Source organism: Balaenoptera acutorostrata, chromosome 14 (assembly GCF_949987535.1).
Source record: "Balaenoptera acutorostrata chromosome 14, mBalAcu1.1, whole genome shotgun sequence".
In the NCBI taxonomy this organism is placed as follows: domain Eukaryota; kingdom Metazoa; phylum Chordata; class Mammalia; order Artiodactyla; family Balaenopteridae; genus Balaenoptera; species Balaenoptera acutorostrata.
In genome coordinates, this window is record NC_080077.1 from 32,478,996 (window position 1) to 32,499,624 (window position 20,629).

At 39.2% G+C, this 20,629-nt stretch overlaps 1 protein-coding gene across 23 annotated transcripts in view; it reads left to right on the forward strand.

Annotated features, from left to right (window-relative positions):
• Nucleotides 1-20,629, forward strand: part of EPB41L2 (erythrocyte membrane protein band 4.1 like 2) — a 218,817-nt gene that overhangs the window by 77,630 nt on the left and 120,558 nt on the right. Inside the window, exon 1 of one of the 23 annotated variants that reach the window (XM_057528208.1) lies at nucleotides 1,111-1,132. The exons of 21 other annotated variants lie outside the window; for them this stretch is intronic. The gene's annotated coding sequence lies outside the window, so the exon portion shown is untranslated. Of the gene's footprint in view, nucleotides 1-1,110; nucleotides 1,133-5,246; nucleotides 5,269-20,629 lie in introns of those variants that run through there. One more of the 23 variants, XM_057528207.1, reaches the window with a different exon arrangement.

The window sequence follows — 20,629 nt, forward strand, 5'->3', positions numbered from 1 at the left end:
TGATATATTCAACTATTTTGAGGAGAAAGCCTAGATGAATGTTTTTGATGATTGAAATTCTGTGTTTAATAGTAATTTGCATTCATTTAGCATTTTGCACTTTACTGGTAGCTATCGTGGTGGTTATCCTGTGATGCTCACAAGAATCCCATTATATAGGCAGGTTATCTCCTGGTACCTTCATTTTACAGACTTCGTTAGCTAAGTAACAACATGGAGATACGTCCAGACTGTTGGAGCATGAATTTAATGTTACTGCGGATTGGGAAGAGTAAATAATTTCTTGGCAATGACCTCTTTATTTCGGTAACATAATTTTGGGGGGAGTGGGAAGGTGTAGGATTTTTCTTGGGTCTAGATGGTGGGGCAGAGTTGGGGAGCTTTTGGGGTCTGCTGGATGTCTAGCATCAGGCCTCTCTTTCTTCTGGCCCTTGGACAGCCATAAAGGGTCTCTATTGCTGGTTGTCTCCTCAACAGTGTCTCGTCCCTTTCCTTCACTTCCGGGCAGGGCAGTCTGCAATAGGGAAAGGCAATGGAATTATTAGGCAGAATCTGACATCTAGCCTGGGTTCTGCTCCTGACTTACTGTGTAACCTGGACAAGTAACCTAACTTCTGGGTTTCAGGTTCCCCGTGTATGAAAGGCAAGAGCTAGAGGTACGTAAATGCTGAGATCTCTTTTGGTTCTATATTTCTTTATTCTATAAGAACCCCATTTTGCTTGGTCATATGTACGGTGTTGCACAGGTGCTAGTATGATCTTTGTTTCTGCTTTGCATGTGATGGGCTTTGTGATAAGTACTTTTATTTTTTAATCTGTAAGGCAAGGAGGGTCATTACCACGTTATTAGCAGTAGCATTTGTTCATCTCAGATGAGATATGAATGAGCCTAAATATTGTAATCCTGTAATGCCTTCCTTGTCCTCCTCAAGGGAGTTGTCCACTTTGCTGTGTCTTTCCTGTACCTCTGTTATAGCCCTTATCACATGTGGTGTAATTATTTGTTTATGTATCTGTCTTCCCTGCTAGACTGTGAATTCCCTGAGGGCTGGTGTGGGGAAGAACTTTCCAGTCCTAAGGGCTTAGACCAGTGTCTGGGGTGACGGAGGAACTCAGCAAATGTTTCTTAGATGTAAGTGGAATGAAAATAATACATTTTAAAGTAAATGCTGGATTACTGTACTGGTCTGAATGTGTAATTCTAATAGTGATGCTTTTGAGTTAAAAAAAAAAAAGGGGGTGGATTAGTTATTGCTTTGTCCTAACACTTTTTAGATGGTTTCAAAACATTAACTTTTTGTTTAGAGATTCCCAACCACCATCCCTTTATTCTTTTTCTTCCCTCCTGTACCTGTTCCTGCTCTCTCTCCAAACCCCCTGTAAAAATCTGGGGTCTTACAGAACTTTTCTTTCCCAGAGTCTCATAAATCTGTAGTACTTTCTGATGTTACATTTTATAAAATGTGGTAGGAAAGAGACTTTGCGAATGGCTCATGTGCAGTTGTGCAAATTATTCTGGGGTTAGAGCCTGAGAGAAGTTAAACTGCGGTGGTGTGTGGTCAAAAGATAACTTTGGCATAGAAGCCGTGAAACTAGTGTAGTGGTTGTTTTGTTTTTTTGTTTTTTGTTTGGTTTGTTTTTTTTTCTCTTTTGTTGACACCAGATAGCAATGATCCTACGAAACGTGGACTGTTAGAAAATTCCGTAGACCAGTTGAAGTTCATCCAGATTGAGAGAGTCGTAAAACTTTTCTCCATGTTTATTCAGGAAGGATAGTCTTGCATGATGATTGGTATATAGGAAGGTTGGATTCTCTGTAAAATCAGTAGTCAAAAACAGAGGGGTGGTTTTTTATTTTTTTGCAGTACTTTTTAGGTTATTTTAGGATTATGCCAGAAAGTTGTGTTTGCTTTTTTTCTGGTTTGACAGATGATGATTGCTTCTCACATGGAGGCTGGATGAATAAAGGTGGGAGACTGAAAGGAACCATCTTCCTCATTGTCTTTCTGTGACACTGAGAACTTTATTTTCTGCACAGAGTTTGTGTCCCTTATGGTTTTGGAGCTTTGAGTGACCATCAGGTTATTCCATCCTCCACATCTTATTCAGTTCTGTTCCTTTTACTCCAAGGCAGGAAGTAGGACATATTTATTTATTTATTTACTTATTTATTTATTTATTTATTTGGCTGCACTGGGTCTTAGTTGTGGCACGTGGGATCTTCGTTGCCGTGTGCGGGCTCTTTTAGTTGCCGCACGCAGGATCTAGTTCCCTGACCAGGTATCGAACCTGGGCCCACTACCTGCTTGGGAGCGCAAAGTCTTAACCACTGGACCACCAGGGAAGTCCCAGGACACTTTTAAAAAGTCAAGAAATTATGATACTGGGTTTAATTCTATTTATACATCAACTCACATATACAAATATAGGAAAAATACCCCCCCCCCCCCCCCCCCCCCGCCGCTGCTCCCGGCCAACTCCCTTGAATACTTAAAAAATAATATTCTGAGGATAAACGTCTAATTTCCCTTTTTAATGGAGCAACAAAACAGTGTCAAAACAAGGCTATTTAGGATCTTTCTAAGACAGATGTAATGGATACACATTCATATGAATGATTTTTTATATTTAGACATTTGTGGATGTTTCAGCATAAGTATTTTGTGTACTTTAACGTGTTTAAAATCTTATTGGAAATAATTTAAATGACACTGGACATCGTTTGTATTCAGTAACTTCTCTGCCAGTAACCCACTGAGTAACCTTATTTATAAGTTATTTCACTTCTTTGGGTTTAATTTACTCATTTGGAAAGCAAGGGTGTTGAAATTGAGGTAATGCAGCATTGGTAGAAAAGTGCATTGGCTTTGGAAGGTAACTATCCTCCCCACTATACCACCAGCGCCACTAGTTTTGGCTTTGAAGCAGACCAAATTGGTGTAAATTCTGGCTCTACCACTTATTGGGTATATGAGTTTGGAAACTCATTTAAATTCTCTGGGTTCTCTTTTATCCACTGTTTTAATGGTTTGTTCTTTTTCCAAAACATAGTGCCAGAGAACTCACCTTCTGTCTTAATTCTCTTAACCTTTGTTCGAACAATGAGATTCTGATGTCTTATGGGCAGGATTGAAGCCAGCAGAGGAACTTGAAAAGTAGCATTGGGTTCTATAATTAAGAAAGTAGATGCCTTTGTCAGCTTGGGCTTCCATAACAAAATGCCATATACTCTTTTGCTTAAACAGCAAGTCTGTTTCTCATGCTTCTGGAGGCTGGAGGTCCAAGATCAAAGTGCCAGCTTGGTCAGTTTCTGGTGAGGACCCCCTTCTTGGCTTGTAGATGGTTGCCTAATCTCTGTGTCCTCACATGGCGAGATGAGAGAGCAAAAGAGAGTGAGAGAGAATGAGCAAGCTCTCTGGTGTCCCTTCTTAGGCTACTAATTCCATCACGATGACCCTACCCTTATGGCCTCGTCTAAATCTAATTATCTCTCAAAGGTCCCATCTCCAGATACTATCACTTTGAGGGTTAGTGCTTCAATACATGAATTTTGGGGGGATGCAGTTCAGTCGATGGAAGTAGGGGAGTTAGGAAGGCAGGAGGCACAGGGATGATGAAAGATGCCTGGGACAGATTGTAGAGATGTACCAATGTCTGCTTCACTGGATCCAGTGCTAATGTCAGTAGTTCTGAGACTTCTGGATTCTATGGAGCAATACATTTTAGAAAAAGGTTTGGAGCCAGTATTTTTCCAAGTAAGCATAGTGAAGTAAATCTGCCATTCTACTGCAGTTTTTATTGAAAAAATACAACATTTAAACAGTGTAGGAGGAATACGGTCTGAATAAAAGATGCTTTGAATTGAATAAAATAGGCTCTACTAAAAAACTCACCAAATTGCCCTTTTGTGAACCAGTGAAAATTTTGTGGTGGGTGGATAGTGAAATTTACTTCCATTATATAGAATGACTTTTTTTTTTTTAATTTAAGTTTTATGTTTGTTCATTTTGACAGAGATTAATCTCTTTAGAGCTGCTACTGAAACACATTTTCATTAAGTTCCTGTAAAGCAAACCTTACCTTTTCTCTACGAGTGATATCTTGTTTATTTAAATATCTAATGTGTTTTTATTTGTAATAAAAAACATCTTTCTTTTTTTTTTAAGACTACGGTCGGTGAATGTGAACATATAATACTCATTGACTTAAGAACTGCTTGTTAGGGGAGCGTTATGGTATGGTAGCAGGGTCAAGTTATACAAGTGCATACGTGGATCCAGCCATAAAGGGTCTGACTATCTTGGTCCTGATTTGTTAATGTAAATATCTATTCTGGGGGGAAAAACAAGCAGAATTTAAATTGTGGAAATTTAGGGGGGCGGGTTGGTATTGTAGAATAAAGGAAGATAGGTTGTTTTTCAGATCTCTCTGACCTGAATCTTAAAATAAATACATTTTCCTTTAGTGACTTTAAATTTATCTTGCTTCCATATGTAGTTGTATTCATATGACAGATGGATGTAGGATTACCTTTTGTATCCATCATTGCTCAATTTAGGATGACAGTATAATAATAAAACAGGGATTTATCAACTTTGTAACTATATGATGATACCTATAAATCTAGATTAAAACGAGCCTCCATTTAAATACTGTGTGAATGAATAAGCAAATTCTTTTACAAATGAATCAAAATCCAGTTTTCAGTATTTAAAAATGAAATATCTATATATTTGAATGGTTTTTCAGTACCAAAATATATATATCAGTTTATAAATAAAGATGATTAGACTCTATATGTGGTACACATGTATCAGTACTTTTGGTGTCTATTTATGGGTGGATTAAAATGACACGAAATAAAAACAAAGTTGAGGGGTGCAAACCCAAAGCAATGTAAACACGATACAAAAAAAACGAGGAAAGAATTCCTAGCAGTAGTAGAATTGTAAGCAAGTATAATCATAGGATTACAGTTGTACCATTAAAACTATTCTTTATGTAAAATGTTCTTCCTTTAGTGGGTAGAACAGGCAGCAGGAGGGTGACTTTTTCTTTGACCCATGTGGATTTTCTAGCTGAGGAATGAAGTAACTTGGAACCTAGCTGGGCTTTTCTACTGAGCATGCCCTTTTCCAGCAGGGTCTGGCCTGGGTGGGGCCGGTCTTGCTCATTAAGCTGTTGGAAGCTGGATTTCCATCAGCTTTCCAGTCTTCTAATGACAGGGAACAGCAGACAACAGGCTCGATGTACTTTTTTAAAAGCTGAGTATGTATTTCATGGGGGAGATTTTTAGGAAATTTCTATTGTAGCAGTTAGGTTTGGTGATATATGCTTGTTTGTTTTTGCTTTTGAAGAAAGTTTGCCTTTGGAACTGTCAGTATCTAGGAGACTGAAAATTTGGATAATACTAATGTACAGAGTAGATGGAATCTGATTATGTGTACTATCTGGCAAGGGAATATGTTCAGTTATATTTGAACCAAGCACTGTGAAACGTATGTATGTATTTTTAGACCATTTATTTGCAAAATTCAAATGTTGAATTTTGTCAGGTTATCTTTAACATAATTGCTTTTTTAGGTTTGATCTATGAGAATAATGAAGCCAGCTGGTTTTATATATTTGCCCTGCTGTTTCACAGTTGATTTGTTCAGTGGTACAGTACACTATACGAAAGTTAATTACTCCTAAAGCACAGTGAGGACTATGTAAGGTTAATAGTGTACAGTTATTTTTTTTTAACATGTTAAAGGATGATAGATTTCAATTTAATTAGCATAAAGATGAAGCATTTTGTAAATTAACTCCTTCGATTAAAAAAATGTATTGTGGCTAGCAGAGATTTGAATTTGTTTTTTAGCATCTGCAGATTAGTGGCCATTAAGAACTATCAAGAATTGTATATTGTTTTAATGCTGTCACAGCCTAAGTAAATATTAGTTGAATAATAGGTATCAACATTTTTTACTGAATATTTAATCTGTTGTCACATAGAAGAAATGTGAAAACTCACTGTGTTGCCCAGATTCAAACATCCAGACTTAGAAAAAATCGTCTTCATGCTTTTTCTTGATATACTTTACCAGTCTAACAAGCTTCCTTCAAAAAGAACCTTGTTTTGATGCTACTTTCTAACAAAGTGAAAAGCAGTACTACTGTGATGGCCAGATGACCTCTGTAAGTTCCGTCTTTTTTTTTTTTTTTTTTTTTTTCAAAACTCGGTTTCTTTTTTTTTTTAAAGGATTTTCTTATTTATTTATTTATTTATTTATTTATTTATTTATTTATTTATTTATTATTTTTGGCTGTGTTGGGTCTTCGGTTCGTGCGAGGGCTTTCTCCAGTTGCGGCAAGCGGGGGCCACTCTTCATCGCGGTGCGGGGACCGCTCTTCATCGCGGTGCGCGGGCCTTTCTCTATCGCGGCCCCTCCCGTCGCGGGGCACAGGCTCCAGACGCGCAGGCTCAGCAATTGTGGCTCACGGGCCCAGCTGCTCCGTGGCATGTGGGATCTTCCCAGACCAGGGCTCGAACCCGTGTCCCCTGCATTAGCAGGCAGATTCTCAACCACTGCGCCACCAGGGAAGCCCTAAGTTCCGTCTTTATTGTTGACACTGCAGGGAATGTTTTTATACCACTGAGGTAATTACCTAGTATTTTTTTGGGGGGTGCATGTATCTTTGTGAAGTTTAAGTTTTCTATTTTTAGGTTCAACAAAGAATTGTCGCTTCAAATTATTGGCAACTCGGGTGAGGGAATAGATGACTGTGGAGTTGATGCTGATGATCTGGACAGCCATTCATAGGACCCGCACCTCCCCTGTGGACCATCTCCTTTGGAGTGTTCCATTGCACATTGTATGGTATATTGATGACCTATAGTTTAATGTCATAGCTGGATCACAAAGTTGGAAAGGGAAATTTTAAACTTTGACATTTTGTTGGCTTGAAATTTTTGGTGGATTCCAAGGGTTGAATGCCTGGCATATTCTCCAGCAGACTCCTCCACCAAATCACGTTTACAGATGTTGAATTTTGAGAATCTTACCTCCAAAGAAACAAATATATTTAGCCAAAGTAAAAACTTGTCCTAGCTATCCGCACCTAAAAAGTAGTTATTTGAAGCTTTTGCTGAGAGTAGTTTTGAACTAAACCAATGCTCACAGTAGAACTACTTGGGGGAAAAAAGTTTTTAAGCATTCCAAATGGCATGTCTATGATTCCATTGTAGTTACAGCTTTTCCCGCCTGGTGAAAGTTGCTTTTATCACACCCGGCTTGTAGGGTCCACATGCTAACAGTCAATGGCATCTTCTGCTGACCAACTGGAAGACTGGCGTCAACACTGGATCTGCTTACCTAAGCGAGAAAAATCGTTCAGTTTATAGTCTCATATTTTAAAAATACATGCTGTGCGTTGACATAACTCTTTGGCAGTGCTGTAAATATTGTAAAATGGCAGAAGAGCTAACGACCAAAACTTAAAAAGTGAATTCTGTTTTTTGACAAGGTTTAGATATTTACACCTGTCAACTGCAGCGTTCCAAAGCTTATGGAGAAGAGGATTTGAAAGCGCGAGATCAGTGTAGGCTCCAGCCTGGTGGCCTTGTCATAGTGTGGGGAGTTGATTGAGTCTGACAGGCTTTTGTCTTATGACCTATTAAAGTGCAGCGTCTGCAGCCTGTGCATTTATCCTGTGCAGTTAACCTTGGTGGATTTGTCGTTAGCTTATTTGGGAAAAGCCTGCCGAACTGCTGTTATTTTTTAGATAAAGAATTTAGAGTTCGATTCATAGAGAAATAGTATTAGACTGGTTGTAGATTACCACTTGATACTAAGTGAGTTTTTTTTTTTTTTAATGTCTGAAACATTTATATTAACATATTTCCATACATATTTCCATACAAATACAAGATTTTTAGAAATTTCATGTAATGTCTGAAACATTTATATTAACATATTTCCATACAAATAACCCAATGAAAGTTTAGTATTAGTTGTTTTGTTTCTTTTTTTATACTGCAGGTTCTTATTAGGCATCAGTTTTATACACATCAGTGTATACATGTCAATCCCAGTCGCACAATTCAGCACACCACCATCCCCACCTCACCGCAGTTTTCCCCCCTTGGTGTCCATATGTCCATTCTCTACATCTGTGTCTCAACTTCTGCCCTGCAAACTGGCTCATCTGTACCATTTTTCTAGGTTCCACATACATGCATTAATATACGATATTTGTTTTTCTCTTTCTGACTTACTTCACTCTGTATGACAGTCTCTAGATCCATCCACGTCTCAACAAATGACTCAATTTCATTCCTTTTTATGGCTGAGTAATATTCCATTGTATATATGTACCACAACTTCTTTATCCATTCGTCTGTTGATGGGCATTTAGGTTGCTTCCATGACCTGGCTATTGTAAATAGTGCTGCAATGAACATTCGGGTGCATGTGTCTTTTTGAATTACGGTTTTCTCTGGGTATATGCCCAGTAGTGGGATTGCTGGGTCATATGGTAATTGTATTTTTAGTTTTTTAAGGAACCTCCATATTGTTCTCCATAGTGGCTGTATCAATTTACATTCCCACCAACAGTGCAAGAGGGTTCCCTTTTCTCCACACCCTCTCCAGCATTTGTTGTTTGTAGATTTTCTGATGATGCCCATTCTAACAGGAGTGAGGTGATACCTCATTGTAGTTTTGATTTGCATTTCTCTAATAATTAGTGATGTTAAGCATCTTTTCATGTGCTTCGTGGCCGTCTGTATGTCTTCTTTGGAGAAATGTCTATTTAGATCTTCTGCCCATTTTTGGATTGGGGTGTTTGTTTCTTTGATATTGAGCTGAATGAGCTGTTTATATATTTTGGAGATTAATCCTTTGTCCGTTGATTCATTTGCAAATATTTTCTCCCATTCTGAGGGTTGTCTTTTCGTCTTGTTTATGGTTTCCTTTGCTGTGCAAAAGCTTTGAAGTTTCATTAGGTCCCACTTGTTTATTTTTGTTTTTATTTCCATTACTCTAGGAGGTGGATCAAAAAAGATCTTGCTGTGATTTATGTCAAAGAGTGTTCTTCCTATGTTTTCCTCTAAGAGTTTTATAGTGTCCAGTCTTATATTTAGGTCTCTAATCCATTTTGAGTTTATTTTTGTGTATGGTGTTAGGGAGTATTCTAATTTCATTCTTTTACATGTAGCTGTCCAGTTTTCCCAGCACCACTTATTGAAGAGACTGTCTTTTCTCCATTGTATATCCTTGCCTCCTTTGTCATAGATTAGTTGACCATAGGTGCGTGGGTTAATCTCTGGGCTTTCTATCTTGTTCCATTGATCTATGTTTCTGTTTTTGTGCCAGTACCATATTGTCTTGATTACTGTAGCTTTGTAGTATAGTCTGAAGTCAAGGAGTCTGATTCCTCCAGCTCCATTTTTTTGCCTCAAGACTGCTTTGGCTATTCGGGGTCTTTTGTGTCTCCATACAAATTTTAAGATGATTTGTTCTAGCTCCGTAAAAAATGCCCTTGGTAATTTGATAGGGATTGCATTGAATCTGTAGATTGCTTTGGGTAGTATACTTATTTTCACAATGTTGATTCTTCCAATCCAAGAACATGGTATATCTCTCCATCTGTTGGTATCATCTTTAATTTCTTTCATCAGTGTCTTATAGTTTTCTGCAATCAGGTCTTTTGTCTCCCTAGGTAGGTTTATTCCTAGGTATTTTATTCTTTTTGTTGCAATGGTAAATGGGAGTGTTTCCATAATTTCTCTTTCAGATTTTTCATCATTAGTGTATATGAATGCAAGAGATTTCTGTGCATTAATTTTGTAACCTGCAACTTTACCATATTCATTAATTAGCTCTAGCAGTTTTCTGGTGGCAGTTTTAGGATTCTCTATGTATAGTATCATGTCATCCGCAAAGAGTGACAGTTTTACTTCTTCTTTTCCAATTTGTATTCCTTTTATTTCTTTTTCTTCTCTGATTGCCGTGGCTAGGACTTCCAGAACTATGTTGAATAATAGTGGTGAGAGTGGACATCCTTGTCTCGTTCCTGATCTTAGAGGAAATGCTTTCAGTTTTTCACCATTGAGAATGATGTTTGCTGTGGGTTTGTCATATATGGCCTTTATTATGTTGAGGTAGGTTCCCTCTATGCCCACTTTCTGGAGAGTTTTTATCATAAATGGGTGTTGAATTTTGTCAGAAGCTTTTTCTGCATCTATTGAGATGATCATATGGTTTTTATTCTTCAATTTGTTAATATGGTGTATCACATTGATTGATTTGCGTATATTGAAGAATCCTTGCATCCCTGGGATAAATCCCACTTGATCGTGGTGTATGATCCTTTTAATGTGTTGTTGGATTCTGTTTGCTAGTATTTTGTTGAGGATTTTTGCATCTATGCTCATCAGTGATATTGGTCTGTAATTTTCTTTTTTTGTAGTGTCTTTGTCTGGTTTTGGTATCAGGGTGATGGTGGCCTCATAGAATGAGTTTGGGAGTGTTCCTTCCTCTGCAATTTTTTGGAAGAGTTTGAGAAGGATGGGTGTTAGCTCTTCTCTAAATGTTTGATAGAATTCACCTGTGAAGCCATCTGGTCCTGGACTTTTGTTTGTTGGAAGATTTTTAATCACAGTTTCAATTTCATTACTTGTGATTGGTCTGTTGATATTTTCTGTTTCTTCCTGATTCAGTCTTGGAAGGTTATACCTTTCTAAGAATTTGTCCATTTCTTCCAGGTTGTCCATTTTATTGGCATAAAGTTGCTTGTAGTAGTCTCTTAGGATGTTTTGTATTTCTGCGGTGTCTGTTGTAACTTCTCCTTTTTCATTTCTGATTTTATTGATTTGAGTCCTCTCCCTCTTTTTCTTGATGAGTCTGGCTAATGGCTTATCAATTTTGTTTATCTTCTCAAAGAACCAACTTTTAGTTTTATTGATCTTTGCTATTGTTTTCTTTGTTTCTATTTCATTTATTTCTGCTCTGATCTTTATGATTTCTTTCCTTCTGCTAACTTTGGGTTTTGTTTGTTCTTCTTTCTCTAGTTTCTTTAGGTGTAAGGTTAGACTGTTTACTTGAGATTTTTCTTGTTTCTTTAGGTAGGCTTGTATAGCTATAAACTTCCCTCTTAGAACCGCTTTTGCTGCATCCCATAGGTTTTGGGTCGTCGTGTTTTCATTGTCATTTGTCTCTAGGTATTTTTTTATTTCCTGTTTGATTTCTTCAGTGATCTCTTGGTTATTTAGTAACGTATTGTTTAGCCTCCATGTGTTTGTCTTTTTTACGTTTTTTTTCCCTGTAATTGATTTCTATTCTCGTAGCGTTGTGGTCAGAAAAGATGCTTGATATGATTTCAATTTTCTTAAATTTACTGAGGCTTGATTTGTGACCCAAGATGTGATCTATCCTGGAGAATGTTCCGTGCGCACTTGAGAAGAACGTGTAATCTGCTGTTTTTGGATGGAATGTCCTATATATATCAATTAAATCTATCTGGTCTATTGTGTCATTTAAAGCTTCTGTTTCCTTATTTATTTTCATTTTGGATGATCTGTCCATTGGTGTAAGTGAGGTGTTAAAGTCCCCCACTATTATTGTGTTACTGTCGATTTCCTCTTTTATAGCTGTTAGCAGTTGCCTTATGTATTGAGGTGCTCCTATGTTGGGTGCATATATATTTATAATTGTTATATCTTCTTCTTGGATTGATCCCTGGATCATTATGTAGTGTCCTTCCTTGTCTCTTGTAACATTCTTTATTTTAAAGTCTATTTTATCTGATATGAGTATAGCTACTCCAGCTTTCTTTTGATTTCCATTTGCATGGAATATCTTTTTCCATCCCCTCACTTTCAGTCTGTATGTGTCTCTAGGTCTGAAGTGGGTCTCTTGTAGACAGCATATATATGGGTCTTGTTTTTGTATCCATTCAGCCAGTCTATGTCTTTTGGTTGGGGCATTTAATCCATTCACGTTTAAGGTAATTATCGATATGTATGTTCCTATGACCATTTTCTTAATTGTTTTGGGTTTGTTTTTGTAGGTCCTTTTCTTCTCTTGTGTTTCCCACTTAGAGAAGTTCCTTTAGCATTTGTTGTAGAGCTGGTTTGGTGGTGCTGAATTCTCTTAGCTTTTGCTTGTCTGTAAAGCTTTTGATTTCTCCATCAAATCTAAATGAGATCCTTGCTGGGTAGAGTAATCTTGGTTGTAGGTTCTTCCCTTTCATCACTTTAAGTATATCATGCCACTCCCTTCTGGCTTGCAGAGTTTCTGCTGAGAAATCAGCTGTTAACCTTATGGGAGTTCCCTTGTATGTTATTTGTCGTTTTTCCCTTGCTGCTTTCAGTAATTTTTCTTTGTCTTTAATTTTTGCCACTTTGATTACTATGTGTCTCGGCGTGTTTCTCCTTGGGTTTATTCTGTATGGGACTCTCTGCGCTTCCTGGACTTGGGTGGCTATTTCCTTTCCCATGTTAGGGAAGTTTTCGACTATAATCTCTTCAAATATTTTCTCTGGTCCTTTCTCTCTCTCTTCTCCTTCTGGGACCCCTATAATGCGAATGTTGTTGCGTTTAATGTTGTTCCAGAGGTCTCTTAGGCTGTCTTCATTTCTTTTCATTCTTTTTTCTTTAGTGTGTTCTGCAGCAGTGAATTCCACCATTCTGTCTTCCAGGTCACTTATCCGTTCTTCTGCCTCAGTTATTCTGCTATTGATTCCTTCTAGTGTAGTTTTCATTTCAGTTATTGTATTGGTCATCTCTGTTTGTTTGTTCTTTAATTCTTCTAGGTCTTTGTTAATCATTTCTTGCATCTTCTCAATCTTTGCCTCCATTCTTATTCCGAGGTCCTGGATCATCTTCACTATCATTATTCTGAATTCTTTTTCTGGAAGGTTGCCTATCTCCACTTCATTTAGTTGTTTTTCTGGGGTTTTTTCTTGTTCCTTCATCTGGTACATAGCCCTCTGCCTTTTCATCTTCTCTGTCTTTTTGTAACTGTGATACTAAGTGAGTTTACCCATGGGGTTGAGTAAGGATCCCATGCAGAAGGTAGTTGTGGAATGAGCTCAAAGTATACTCCCTGGTATCTGTAACCACCAGGAGAGAATTTTGGTGGTGTTTTTGCTCTGTTCTGAGCCTGGTTATGACATCATCAGAAGAAATTGCACATAAGTGTATTTTTCTTCTCTCTAGAATGTTCTATGTAATGATGGTGGTCCAAAGAAATGTTCCCCGAACACTAGAAACATCACAAAAGACATCGAGAAGCCACCGGATACATAACAACAGTGCACTGGGAACATGCAATTACTCATCTGCACAAAAGATTCCCCCCTTCATGGGAGCAGAGGAGCACATGCTGGGCAGGGGAGGGGTGTGGACAGGAAACATGACATCCTTGTGCTGGTCAAGCCAGTTTTATTCCTGCCTTTCCCTCTAAATGAGGAAACTGCTGACCAAGATTGGAGATGTTTGTGTGTGACCAGCTTAGGAATTTAGTAAGAATCTTCCCATTCTGTTTTACTCTCCTTTGAAAACATTTCCTCAACTTTCAGAGAAATCTGTTTCCAAGTTCCCTGTTCCAACTCCTCCAGCAGAGAATTTAGGAATAATCTTTTTGGTCTACCTGCGTAGGCACCAGTATTATTGTTAGCAAAAGACAGCTTTTTGTTTTAACTCCACGCTGAGGAGAAGAAGGATAAAAAACTAGCAAGGTTTCCTAAGGAACTATTACGAAAAACTATAAGTTGTTTTTTTTTTTAATAGATACTTGATATACTTCTTAAAAGATGTCTGGCTGCTCTAAAAGCTTAGGTTTTGAGCTTGCCCCACTTTGGAGAGCAGTCTGTACAGGGTAAGAGGTGGGTTTGTGAAGTATGCTGAATCAGAAGTTAGCAGAAATTGGTTTCTTTGAGGATATAGAGATAATCTTAAACGTCATATGCCAGGAAATCAGGTTTATTTTAGGCTATCTTAATGCTACTGCTAAGCTGGAATAGACTGGAAGGCTTTTGCACCCAGACTGTTCTGAGGCCAGAACTATGTGACAGGGCAAGGTGACATCATCACTTGTGGCAGTGTGGCATTCGGGTTGTCTCCAAGGAAGCCGACCACGTGTGCTGGGTTCACTTAAGGCGTAAGATATTTTAATGCGTAAGTATTATCCTCCTAGTAAAGTGTTTACGCGCTTCAGTTTGTGTAAACTTCTGCTCCGTGAAAACTTTGTCTTCATATCTGCTCCTTTGTACCTCATCTACCCAGGGTCAACCACCATTCCCCATAATCACTGCTATTTTCTGTATGCATATACAGGCAAACATGTGCATGTGGGTTCACATATTTATACCTCCCACACTCTTTGCTTTCAACCCACAAGGTGTAGCATATCATATGTGCTATCTGAATCTTGCTTTCTGTGCTTAACACGGTAACTTGGAGATATTTCTATAACAGGAGTGGAAACCTTCCTCTTTTTATTTCTTTATAGCTGCATAGTATTCTGTGGTATGAATGTAGCATAATGTCACCTGTTGATGGACATTGATCTTTTGCTGTTACAAGCAGTGTTATAGTGAATCATCCGTACATAATTTTACTCTTTTACTGGCAACTATCTGAGAATGCCTCTGTTGCCATAGTCTTGCTCAATGATTACATAATTGAGCTTTTGGATTTTTCCATTCTGAATTTTTAGCTTGTATTTATTTTACTATGGGTGTGGTAAGCATCTTGTCATGGGTTCATGTGTCCCTTGTATTTCTTTTCTTCCTGTTAACTCTGTACTCATCCAGTAGCCACTTTTTTCCCTATTGCGGGGGGTTGGTCAGCCTAGCCAACTTAATTTGTTTTGGAGTTTTTGATGTTGAGGGAATTTATAATCAGGACTATTTTATTTGGCTTTTTATTCAAATTACTTAAGTTTTGCTAGAGAGCAAACATGTTTCTAGCATATACAATTGAGAGGGAGAATTAAGTGCTCCTTAAAAAGCATGATGCCTATTTGTATTTTATGAGTGTTTAACCAAGCTTTCCCATGTGTGACTTCCTGAAGAGATGACAGTGGTAGTTTTAAAGAAAACCGTGTCAGCTTTTCAAAACTAATTTCTAAATCTAAATTACCCAAATTTCTGAATTAGTGACAAGTGGTTTAAATATATGTTAATGCTAATATTGGTACCTCTGTCCCCCACTAGGCTGGGAGTGGGCTTCTTTCATCTGTATTGCTGATATCTGGTACATATGCTCTGAAAGTCCTCAAAAAACATTTGTTTTGAAAGAAGGGGCTAAGATAGTGACATAACCCACATCCTGAAAGTGGGTAAAACTTATCAGGGGCTCAATTAGAACATGTTGCTAAGGATTGTAAACTGCCAAATGGTAGTAATAGCTTATTGATTTTTGTTTTTCAGCAAATAATGAACTTTAAGGAATTATACTAGGTGCTGGTTATACAACAGTGAAGTTGTTTAGGATTGGTGGCGGGATTGCCTGGAGTCTCTGGAGCTGGATGGCCCAGCTTTGGATCCTGGCTCTTCCATTTATTGGTTGTGTGGCTCTGCTCATGTTGTTTTTCCTCCTTTTACCTTCTTCATCTGCAACGTGGGAGTAACTTTAGTTCCTACCTCAGAGGGTTGTGAATTAAAGGAATTGCTACATGCAGAGTCTCTAGAATAGTGCTCAACCGATAGCTGATATTATCATTATTTATTGTTATTTCTGTCCTTACTGTTAATGCTATCACTACCATTAGTGAAGAAACGGATATAGTCCCTTCTTTTATAGAATCCCTATATGATGACAGTGGCCCGCCATTTATTATGTGCCAGGCACTTTATGCATAGCATCTAATTTAATCCTTAGAGCCACCCCGCAGGTACGTATTAATATCCCTGTTTTGCTTATGAGGAAGCTGAGACTCACTGAAGCTAAATAACTTGTCCGTGGTTACGTGGCTAGTATGAAACAGAGCTGGAATTCTAATCCTGGTCTGTTTAGTTCCCAGACTTCATCTCCAAACCATCATGTTATTTTATCCAAAGATTAGTTCGTTTCGCACACAAAGAATGTAGCTCCAGCTCTGGCCTTTACAAAAATCAGAGCCCCATCTGAGAGAAGGAATTTGAGCAAATGCAGTTCATCAGTAATTCTGACCATACAACTCAGTGTGCATAGTTGATTAATGAAGAGCCAGCAGGGTTCTGGATGTCTCTGTCACCTTGGTGAGGGTGCGCTGTCGGAGTGCCCAATATGACAAGGTTTATATGCATTTTGATTATGAGAATGATGTGCAGTTTTGGGATCCTTGATGATTTATGCACAGCCTCTGGTATACTGAGCTCCAGGAAAGGGCAGCTCTTGCTAGGATGACCTAGTTGCTTGTGGAGGAGACTGCCTGGCACAGATTTCTTTCTTGACTTGATTCTTGATGAGAACAGCAGGGACTTGCTTTTAACAAATAATATTGTTAGCAATTATCTTGGGTGGTATTTGACTTGGACATTGTGGAGAATAATGCCTTGGTTTTCTTTTTCTTTTTCTTTATTTTTGGCTGTGTTGGGTCTTCGTTGCCGCGCGCGGGCTTTCTCTAGTTGCGGCGAGCGGGGGCTACTCTTCATTGCGGTGCGCGGGCTCTAGGGCGCACGGGCTTCAGTAGTTGTGGCACACGGGCTCTAGAGCGCAGGCTCTGTAGTTGTGGCGCACGGGCTTAGTTGCTCCGCGGCATGTGGGATCTTTCCAGACCAGGGCTCGAACCCGTGTCCCCTGCATTGGCAGGCGGATTCTTAACCACTGTGCCACCAGCAAAGCCCTGCCCTGGTTTTCATATACCCTCCTCTCCAATATATGAAGGAGGGGAACCTTATACTTTGAACTCTAAAATAGTTTATTTGTTCCATTTTTATTTAGAGTTGTTAGAATGAAGAATTAATGGTTTATCTCACTAACATTAACTCAAATACTAGGTTTTTAAAAATTGAGCATCTGAAAAAAGTGGAATATTTCGACAACCATGGCTCTTAGGCGTGAGGGCCGTAAAATGCAGTGGGGAGTAATAATTACCTGAGATGGTTCTACACGTGCTCCCAGTTTCTTAGGGCTTATTTTCTAATGCTTGCTCAGGTTACACAGAGGCTAATAGTGGCTGCAAGTAACCGCACCCCAGCTTAATCGTTTAAACCGTAGGGGAGTATATTATCTCACATAACAGGAAGCTCAAACGCTGGACGCTGGACCTGGCCGCGTGTAGCATGCACAGTGAGCTGGTCCTCTTCTCTGTGACCCTCTTGCCAATGCCCTCTACTATATGTTACTTTGTCTTTAGACCTTGGATTATTCAAGATGGTAACAGCCTTTCTAGGAATCATGTATACAGTCTTCAGAGGAAGAAGAGGGGCCGTCTCATGGCTCTTTTTAGAAGGAGGAATCTTTCCCCATGAGCCCACCAGCAGACTTTTTACATGTCTTTTTGGCAAAGGGAAGGGGAACTACCATGATTGCCCTAGACCAGCAGACCATTACCTTGTGGCCTGACCTGGAGCCAGCCTCCACTGGCACGCAGGGGGAAAAGCGAGAAAAGCTGAACAAAATTTGAGTTCTGTTAAAAAGTAGAAAGGTTGGAGGAAATTCATGCTCTGAATGTAACCCGATCCTGCCTAGACTTGAATTAGCAAAGGGCTACAGTTCATATCTTTTGTATATGTGGGTTTAATTTAAACCAGATGTTTGCTTGTATCTTTATAGAAATAGTTCTCTCTTATAGGTCCTTTACCCTTTAAAGAAACCAAACAAGCGATATAATGTGTTATTAAGGTAACTAGGGTGGGCAGCATTGAATTATTTAAAAAATAACTCTTGTTTATCCTCACCATATAGATAATTTAAACTAACAAATAGTCCCTTTGGAATGTAGTTGTACTTATTTGGATATGGGATATAGTATTTTCTAGACCTTTTGACACTTAAGAAAAATAAACCTACAAGGGAGAGGAATTACTTGCAGTCAGCTCTCAGTCTGCCTGTTTTTGTTGTTCCTTCTCCCTCTCCAGATATTTCTTTTTCTTGTTTCCTCCCTTTCCTCCTCCTCCTCCTCCTCCTTTTCCCTCCTTCCCTTTTGAAAAACATGTTGGCTATTACTTGAGAAGCATCACTCTTACTACTTCCTAAGTAGAGTTAGGTGGCTGCTGAATCATTCCTTTCTTGGGGTTGCTGTTTTGTTTTTCACAGTCAGCGCTTTAAGGGAAGGTCGTGGGGCTATTAAAAGACCTTTTCTTGGGATACAGGCTGTTTGGGGAGATGAACATAAGCAAGTGATTGTAGGTATCAGAAAGTGGCTCACCATATCCTCGGCCCGGGCACAACGATGGATAAAAACAGGATTTGTCAGAGGGGAAAATGACCAAATTGGAACTGTGTACACGTTGCCAGTATTTTTTAAGTTTAATTGTTATTTGTTACACAATTTTGTTCCTGCTTCAAAACTCAAAGGAAAACCTCTCTCCATACCTGAATTTTCAAGTTTAGAAATGCGTATTTCCCCATTTTGTAAATCTTCAGTCCCCTAACGAATGGATTGAGCTCTGTTGATAGAAATCAAAGACCTCCTGTTGCTTGTGATCTCAGCAGAGGGTGGGAGCCACTCAGCTGGCAGCAGCACCTACCCTGTTCGGGGATTTTATTCACAGTGAGGTCTCTTAGAGTAGCACTGGTTCTCTCAAGGTTTTAAGGAAACATCTGGACCCAATAATTAGCATGAACTTCTTGCTTGAAGTTCTTTGTATGAGTGTCTCGAGTTGTGCATGTATCTTCTTGCCTGGCTTTGCTTGCTGTTGTACTCTGATTAAGGGCTAGCGCTTTCAGCAGCATAACGTTACTGGGTAGGTGGTTTAAGCTAGTGGTAGTGACAGCACCTTGGAACTTACCTCCTTTTTTAAGCATCAGAAAAAAGAACAGTTTCGCATAACACAGCTCCTTACCTAAACAGCGCTGATCCTCTGTTGATGATGGTTTTCTGCTTGGTTGTGTGTTAAATGATGCATGCTTTTTTCTCATGGAGCTGTTACAATAATGAATACTTTTGTCAACCCAGATGGAGCATGCCAACATGGTAATTGTGTCAAAACCACATGACTGTCTAATGGGCTGGCTGTTCACAGCAGTGTTCTTTTTGGTTGCGGATAAGTAGAGAGGTCTTTACTTAGTATGTTATATAACTATACTCACGATGGATTTTAGGTATTTGTAATTAAAGCTTAGTGGAATGAGCATTGCTTGAGTTTGGGAAACTGTAGTTCTTTCTGTTTTTGGCTTTGCCCACCTGGCTCTGTGATCTCAGGCAAATCTCATAGTCTTTCTGAGCCTCAGTTTCCTTGTTGATAAGATAAAATGAGGGTATTAGGCCAGATGATCTCACAACACTCATTCAGTAAATATTCTTCTGGTGCCCCTTATGTGCCAGTCTAGATGCCGGGAACATAACAGTGAAAAAAAGAGAAAGATCCTGAGATCCCAGCCCTCAGGGGGCTTTCATTTTAGTAGAGGACTTGTGTTCCGCCACAGGAGTTTCCATTTTAGTGGGCAGTGGTATTTAAAGGCTTATCCACATTGGAAACTCTGAGCGCTACAGGCATGATAATTATGGTAAACGGATGTGCTATCATCATGTTTTTTTTTTTTTTTTTTTTTTTTTTAAGGATTTTCTTTTTAATTAATTAATTTATTTATTTTTGTCTGTATTGGGTCTTCGGTTCGTGCAAGGGCTTTCTCCAGTTGCGGCAAGTGGGGGCCACTCTTCATCGCGGTGCGGGGACCGCTCTTCATCGCGGTGCGCGGGCCTTTCTCCATCGCGGCCCCTCCCGTTGCGGGGCACAGGCTCCAGACGCGCAGGCTCAGCAATTGTGGCTCACGGGCCCAGCTGCTCCGTGGCATGTGGGATCTTCCCAGACCAGGGCTCGAACCCGTGTCCCCTGCATTAGCAGGCAGATTCTCAACCACTGCGCCACCAGGGAAGCCCCATCATGTTTTCTTGATGGTGGTAATTTGTTCAAGAAACCATTTTGTCAACAAAGAAGGTAGTGTTTAGGTTTGATTTAAACACTGTTGATCTCTTGAAACTATTTTAAGAATGTACTTATTTACATAAATTATATCTGCCCTTACTGTTTGAATATTTACAATCCAATTAGCCATTTCCATTGTATTTTATCTTGTAGTTTCCCTTTGCGTGGGCAACACTGCTCAGCTCTAAAGTTCGTAAAACTTAAAAGTCTTGTGAGTACGGTTGTGATTGAGGAGATCGGCCTTGTGAGACTCAGTGGTGTGGTGTGGTTTACCTGTGCTCTTTGTGTCTATAGTAGCACCTTGTCTTTTTTTTTTTTTTTTAAATTTTATTTATTTATTTATTTTTGGCTGCGTTGGGTCTTTGTTGCTGCGTGTTGGCTTTCTCTAGTTGCTGCGAGCGGGGGCTACTCTTCCTTGCAGTGCGCGGGCTTCTCATTGCGGTGGCTTCTCTTGTTGCAGAGCACAAGCTCTAGGCACGTGGGCTTCAGTAGTTGTGGCACGTGGGCTTCAGTAGTTGTGGCACGTGGGCTCAGTAGTTGTGGCTCATGGGCTCAGTAGTTGTGG